Source organism: Perognathus longimembris, chromosome 1 (assembly GCF_023159225.1).
Source record: "Perognathus longimembris pacificus isolate PPM17 chromosome 1, ASM2315922v1, whole genome shotgun sequence".
In the NCBI taxonomy this organism is placed as follows: domain Eukaryota; kingdom Metazoa; phylum Chordata; class Mammalia; order Rodentia; family Heteromyidae; genus Perognathus; species Perognathus longimembris.
The window spans coordinates 82,507,113-82,513,902 of NC_063161.1; the positions used below are offsets into that span (position 1 = coordinate 82,507,113).

A 6,790-nucleotide genomic window follows, 5' to 3' on the forward strand; every position below is an offset into this window, starting at 1 on the left:
GAGGCTTTGTGTACTATTTCATTTGCTTTTGACAAGCATGATAACTTGTAAATCTAAATAAAGACACATCTCTACTCTGAAACCTCTCTATACTACACTAAAAATAAAATGGTCACTCTATGTCAATTTGACTCTCTGTAGTTTTTTTTTGTTGTTGTTGTTTTTTTTTAGCGCTAGTACTGGGGCTTGAACTCAGGACCTGAATACTGTCCCTTAGCATTTTCTCTCAAGGCTAGCATTCTACCATTTGTGCCCCACCTCTACTTCCATATTTTTGCAGGTTAGAGATAAGAGTCTCACAGTCTTTCCTGCTCAGGTTGACTTTGAACTGTAATTTTCACATTTCAGCCTGAGTAGCTAGGATTACAGGCATGAACCAATGGTGCCTAGCCACTGTAGCATTTTATTAAAGTTTGTAAATAAAGAGAATGTGCTCCTATGCTGGGTCTCAGGGTATCTGAAACAAGACTGAAGCCTGAAAAAGTAAGGCTGAGATCAGGCCGTACTTTCATGTCTTAAGCATAACAAAGCTGGATGCTATGGATTGTGTTTTCTTAGGGAAAATAGTTTTTTTTTTACATTGTTGAAAATATTTATTTTAATAGTTTCTGTATGATAAATAAGTCAGTAGAGGCTCTACTCCACAGATGCTTCTAAGATCCCTGTGCCATCAAACTGAAGACTGGCCACCTGAACATGTTCCATGTCTTATCCCATCAAGAGCACACACCTTCCATGGTGTCTTTGTTTGAGGATTGCTTCTAAGTCCAGATGACCAAATAGTCCTTTATCCCCAAAGTAGGCTTAAAACTGTTAGTTCAGGCATCTCAGGATCTGCACCCCTTTTAAATCCTAGGTAAATGACGAGAGGGATAAACCCCCAGCGGATGGCGAACTGGCGGCCCTTGAAGAGTTGCTGCAGCCTCTCTTGGCCTCTTTGCTCAGCTTCACCATCGTGACAGCCACCGGGCACAGCAAGATACCTCACAGCCACGGCCAGAACTCGAGAAGGGGAAAATAGTCTTGAGAAACAATTTACTTTCCCCTCACAATGTGGAACTGGGGATTGAACCCAGGGCTTTCCTCTTGCTAGACAAGCAGTCTACCACTTAAGCTATGACCCAGCTGGTTGGTTGGTTGGGTTTTTTTTGTTCAGGTACTGGGACTTGAATCCAGGGCCTGAGCCTGGTCCCTTAGCTTTTTCACTTAAGGCTGGTGCTCTTCCACTTGAACCACAGTGCCACTTCCAGCTTTCGAATGGTGAATTGCTGATAAGAGTCTCACACACTCTTGCTGGAGCTGGCTTTGAACTGATCTACTCAGACCTCAGCCTTCTGTGTGGTTTAGGTTACAAGCATGAGCCACTGGGTCCTTGGCATTGTTATTTTTGAGATAGGGTCTCAGTACCTTTGCCAAGCTGGCCTCACACTCAAGATCCTCCTACCACTGTGTCCTGAATAAGTAGGATTACTGATGTGTGCCATCACACATGGCTTGAACAAATTTGGAAACAAAAAATGGAAGTTTTTTGGAGAGAGGCTTGGGAAACTATCTGGGGCAGAATTGGAAGAAGAATATGTAGTAGCCAAAAAGAATCATTTGGTGAGAAGTAAGGACCAAGACAGAAGAAAAAAAGAAAGAAACTAAAAAGCATTGGGTGATTGTGAACTACTGTCCAAAACCCTGAGTATTCTTGTCACTAATGGTGACTGTCTACCAGATCCACATGGTACAAGCTGCATGACTCTCCTGCCCACCCTTCTGCCTCAAGCATCCTTTGTACTGCATAAATCCATGTTCCTGGTGCTATGTCATACCCACAAACTCCCAGATCCTTCTGTGAGTGTGTAGGAAGAATCATGGCTGAAACCCACATGAAAGACGTGGGTTAGCATGGTGATAAATCTTCTGAAAGATGAAACAGCTCTGATGATTTCCATGCTACCATCTGGACTGTGGCCATTTTGAATGTTAACTCTTTACTTGTTTTAATTGGTGTGGCTAGTATTGCTTGGGTTGCGAGATAAAAAATAAAACAGGGAAAACCCACTTCACCACCACAAAGCTTATGATCTTAATACAGCTAGTGGATCTGCTTGGGGGAACTTTTCATGAATGAATCATCCAGCTACTTGAAGCCAGAGGCTACAGTAAATCTAAATATTTAATCATGCTTATTTCTATTTAATTTAGTGATGCAAAATCATCTAGTCACACTTACTGTCATGCACAAGGTAGGGTAGCTTTTTTTTTTTTTGCCGGTCCTGGGCCTTGAACTCAGGGCCTGAGCACTGTCCCTGGCTTCTTTTTGATCAAAGCTAGCACTCTGCCACTTGAGCCACAGCGCCACTTCTGGCCGTTTTCTGTATATGTGGTGCTGGGGAATTGAACCCAGGGCCTCATGTATATGAGGCAAGCACTCTTGCCACTAGGCCATATCCCCAGCCTGGTAGGGTAGCTTTTTAAAAAGACAAAAAAAAAAATGGTTGTCCTTAAGATAGCCAAATACCTGTTGTGTACTTTCTAGATTGTCAACACAGACTCTAAGAACATTGATGGAATGAATCATGCTCTTCAGATCTCAGCTTCTTGAGCAGCTAGGGTTACAGGTATGAGCCATCAGCTCCCAGATTTGTTTGTCTTTCTGGCCTTTTTCTAAATTATTTTAGCTTCTGGACATGTTACAGTCATATAGAAAGGGCTGGGTTTTTTTTAATATAGCAGTATTTCATTGATACGTCTTCCCTTGTTGTACCTTCATTTATTTTGTGCAAATTTTTACTATTAGCATGGGAATTATTAAATTTTCTAATTGGTAGTCACTGTTTGGTATCTATTATTATTGCTATTATTATTATTATCACCAGTGCTGAAGAGGAGCTTTGTACATGCTAAGCACATGCTCTACCATTCTACCATTGTGCTTCATCTGCAGCCAGGGTTCAGATTTTCGTATACAACACTGTGGAATTGTAAGAGTACACACTTAAAGGGAGAAGTCTTACTTTGGTCCAGCAATATAAAAATGTAGGTTCTTTCAGCCTACCTGTCTCTCAAGGATTCTGATTGCCTTTATGTGGAAAATGTTGGTTTGTTCTTGTTTTCTTTTGTCTTTTTTTCCTTCTTGTGCGGGTATCACGGCTTGAACTCAGGCCCTTGTGCTCTCCTTCATTTTTATCACAGCTGGCACTCTAACACTTGAGTCATACCACTAGCCCAGCATCTGAGATACAACCTCTAAGATTTTTCTTCCCAGGCTGGCTTTGAACTGAAATTCTCAGATCTCAGTCTTCTGAGTTGCTAGGGTTTCAGACATGAGGCACCAATACCCAACTCCTGCTTTTAAAAGATAGTTTTAATATTTTTTTGTCTCACACTCACCCCCAGCAGATCTTCTGGGGAGGTCTGAACTGTAGGATTGGATAGTGGCATATATGGCCTTATCAAAAGCCCCAGTCCAGAATGTGCACAGAGATCTGTGATCCATGAGGTGGAACTGTGCTTCCCTAGGGGGAAGGGGCTCATTGGTGTGCTCAGGTGTGTCTGCAATGAGTTGTCTGTTAAAGAAGCTCTGTGGAGGAGTGTGCTAAGCTGCCTGCAAGGAAAGATGTTCACACAAGTGAAGGATTCCAAGTGACCCCAAACGAAAGTGTGATCCTATAAATGAGTAACAGTCCAGAATTATTCCCAGAAATGAAATGTAGTACCATTTCCACATTCTAAGAGAAATAATGAGTCCTTTCATGATTCTATCAATAATTCCACTCTAAAATAATTCAAGCTAAGGATGGGTGTGGTAGTTAATGCCTGTAATCATAGCTACTTATGAGATAGAGAGAGATAAGAGGATTAGGGTTCAAGGTAAATTCCAGGCAAAAGTCATCTAGATCCTATCTTAAAAACAAGTTGGAGTTCATGCTGTTGTTTGCTTTTGGGTTTTTGTTTTTTGTCTTTTCTTTTTTTTTGGGGGGTGGGGAGGCTCAAGGGGACTACAGAAATGGAAGGAGGAAAGATGAACAAATGCAGTCATAATATTCAATATATACTATGTAAAAAAATGAGTTACAAGCCTGACACTGGTGGTCACACTTGTAATGCTAGCTACTCAGGTGGCTGAGGTCTGAAGATTGTGGTTCAAAGTCAACCTAGGCAGAAAAATCAATGCAACTATTATCCCCAAAAAATTACTCAGAAAAAGCTAGAAGTGGCACTGTGGCTTGAGTGGTAGAGCACTAATCTTGAACAACAACAACAAAAAAAGCTCAGAGACAGCATCCAGACCCTGAGTTCAAGTCCCAAGACTGGCGCGTGCACACACACACACACACACACACACACACACACACACTATACAATTTGTGGGCAGGCCAAGGAAGGGCAAACTGGGGAAAAGCAAAGGAGGGGGTAACAGTGTCCAAAAATAATTGTACTAATTACCTGATTTATGGTAACCCCTCTATACAACAACATCTTAATAATAATGATAAAATTATTATTATTTTCTTTTATTTATTTATTTGTTTGTTTGTTTGTTACCTTGTCCCTCATACCCTCCTCCCCCCTCCCCCTTACTAAAATTATTTTTAAAAACAAAAACAAATTGGACATGATTGTGTATGCCGTGGTTCAAGCTACCCAAAAGGAGAAGGAAGTAGGGTGATCAAAGTGTGTCTAGCCCAGGCAAAAGTGAAAGACCTAGCTGAAGAACAGAAAAGCAAAAGGCCTGGTGGTTCTTGCCAAATAAGCACAATGGCATGAGTTCAAACCCCAGTACCTCCAATTTTTTTTGAGCTGATATAGTTTTATGCCATTAGTTAAGAATACATAACTTAAAATCAAAATACCTAATTCAAATCTATACTCCATAATTTACTGACTGTATGGTTCTGGGTATTTAATCTCTGTCATATGAAGTGAAAATAATATGCAAGATAAGGATAGTGATAACAGTGCTGGTATGGGTTAAATTGTACATTAAAAAAAATAATGGAAGCAGGGCACAGGTGACTCATGCCTGTAATACTAGCTGCTCAGGTGGCCAAGATCTGAAAATCACAGTTCCAAGCCAGCCAGGGCAGGAAAATACATGAGACTCTTACCTCCAATTAACCACCAAAAAGACAGAAATGGAGTTGTGTCTCAACTGGCAGTCTTGAGTGCAAAAATGCTCAAGGAGAATGTCTAGGCCCCTGAGTTGAGGCCCCAATCCCAGGGTGGGGGGAGCAGCATCTGTGGACTTCTAATTCCCAGTACCTCAATACCTGTGAATATGGCTTTATTTGGAAATTCCTATTGCAGATGTAACAAAGATGAGATCACATGAGCCCTAGCCCAGTATAACTGTTGTCCTTATAGGGCAGGAAGAGATGGCAGACACAAAGAGAAGGCATTGGGAAGATGGATTGGGGAGTTACAATGGTGCATCTCTGAGCCAAGGACCACTAAAGATTGTTGGGGCTCCCAGAAGGGATTTTCTCTAGAGCCTTCAGAAAGCATGTGACTCTGCTGACACCTTACTCTGAACCCATGGCCTTCAACAAAGGTGAGAAAATACATTTTTGTTGTTTTAAACATCTAGTATGTGTTATGGCAGCCCTGGGAAATTGAAACCATTTCTGTCCTGCCTTTCTCAAAGCAATTGTGTATTGGTACTGAGGGGAGAGCTTGAAAAGTACTAGGATGCTTTCTCTTAAAAAAAAAAAAAGAACTCAACTAAAATTGACTTAAATTAAGAAAGGAAGTTTATTAACCCAAGAGAGTTGACTCCAGGCATATATGGGCTCATGAGTGCAAATGAGTCTATTTTTAGTTCTCCTCTCCTTTCTTCTCTATCTCCCATTCCCCACCCCGCCCCTCGCAATGAAACCCAGAGCTTCCCACATGCTAGGCAGTGCTCTACCATTTCTTTATATCTCCAGTGCCCCCTTTCCCTCATCTCCTAATTCATCATGCTCATAAGCGGTGGTGCTCTGGTTGAGTTCTGTCATTGGCTGCCTCCTTGGAGCTAGAGATTGAGATTGAGCTCTTCTAGAACAATACACACAGCATGGGGAAGATGTTTCTGGAAATCAGTTCATATTATTACTAGAAGAAAGGAAAATGAAGACTATATCTTCGTCCAGTTGATGTCCCATTTTTTTGGCCCTCTTACTCCTCCCCCCACCCCCAGATGGACTTCTGTTTCATTCCTCTATGGTAGTACCTCTCCATGGTCACTGCCAAGCACTGGGGGCCACCAGAATACAAAGCCAGGTTTTCAGTCTGCCCTCATTATTCTCAGCTTCTCATCAGCTTGACTCAGGGAGCACTCAAGTCCTCAGAGGCCTGCATGCCCCCTTTCCCATCAGCTACTGTTCCTTCTTGTCTCTCTGTTGGTTCCCCATTGTCTGCAGGACTTCTGTGATGGTTAACTCAATTGGCAATCAAAAGATGTCTAGGAAATTAGTAAGGCACACTTATGGGTGCATCTATGAAAGTGTTTCTAGGGACATTTAGATCAGGAGGGCTCTGACCTAATCAGTGTTTTCACCCATTGATGGATTCAAGATTTGAACAAATTACTGGGAGGTGATAGAACTGTGGAGGATAGGGCCTGGGTAGAGGAAGTAGGTCACTCTAGCTCGCCCTAGATTCTCTTGACCTCTCTCTTGTACTTCCTGACCACTGTGACTTGAAGTGTTCTGCAACCCCCTCCCCACTACAATAACCTGAGTTCTGAAACTGAGCTAAATAAATCTTTACATTGTTCAGGTGAGGCATTCTTTCACTATGATAAATTGAAATATAGCAG

The 6,790-nt window shown here is 41.9% G+C and overlaps 1 pseudogene; it reads right to left on the reverse strand.

Moving 5' to 3' along the window:
- Positions 1 to 663: 663 nt before the first annotated feature.
- Positions 664 to 991, reverse strand: LOC125355261 (annotated as a pseudogene).
- Positions 992 to 6,790: the final 5,799 nt, after the last annotated feature.